The sequence below is a fragment of the Setaria italica genome, chromosome IV (genome assembly GCF_000263155.2).
Source record: "Setaria italica strain Yugu1 chromosome IV, Setaria_italica_v2.0, whole genome shotgun sequence".
Classification (NCBI taxonomy): domain Eukaryota; kingdom Viridiplantae; phylum Streptophyta; class Magnoliopsida; order Poales; family Poaceae; genus Setaria; species Setaria italica.
The window spans coordinates 4142054-4142610 of record NC_028453.1 but is presented as its reverse complement, the minus strand read 5'-3'; positions in this window follow the sequence as shown (position 1 = coordinate 4142610).

Here is a 557-nt window from a genome sequence, read left to right as displayed (position 1 = left end):
ATTGATCAGGTCAGACCCTTCAACAAGGTTGAGCAATGAGTATAAGATATAGTACGCCCCCCTTATCCAACTTTAGCTATGCCTGAATTGTCTTCTTCTTTAGGATAAGCATGTTATGGGGAGGGAGGTACGGGGTATTAACAAGGGGTATACCCTATTCAAGGTTACTTTTAATCTCTATAAGCAACCTTTTGGGAACTAGGGCTAAAGTTTAGCAACTTTTAGTCATATTGTTTAGCAATTTAGGGACTAAAAGGAACTAAAGTTTAACAGTGAATTTGTTATTTTATCCTGTAACCAGAAGAAGAAATTAAGGGGGTGTTTGTTAGATGCTAAATTTTAGCATTGTCACATCGAATGTTCAGATGATAATTGGAAGGACTAAACATGAGCTAATTATAAAACTAATTGCAGAACCCTTGTGCTAATTCGCGAGACAAATCTATTAAGTCTAATTAATCCATCATAGCAATGGTTACTGTACCACTACATTATCAAATCATAGACTAATTAGGCTTAATAGGTTTATCTCACGAATTAGACTCTATCTGTGCAAT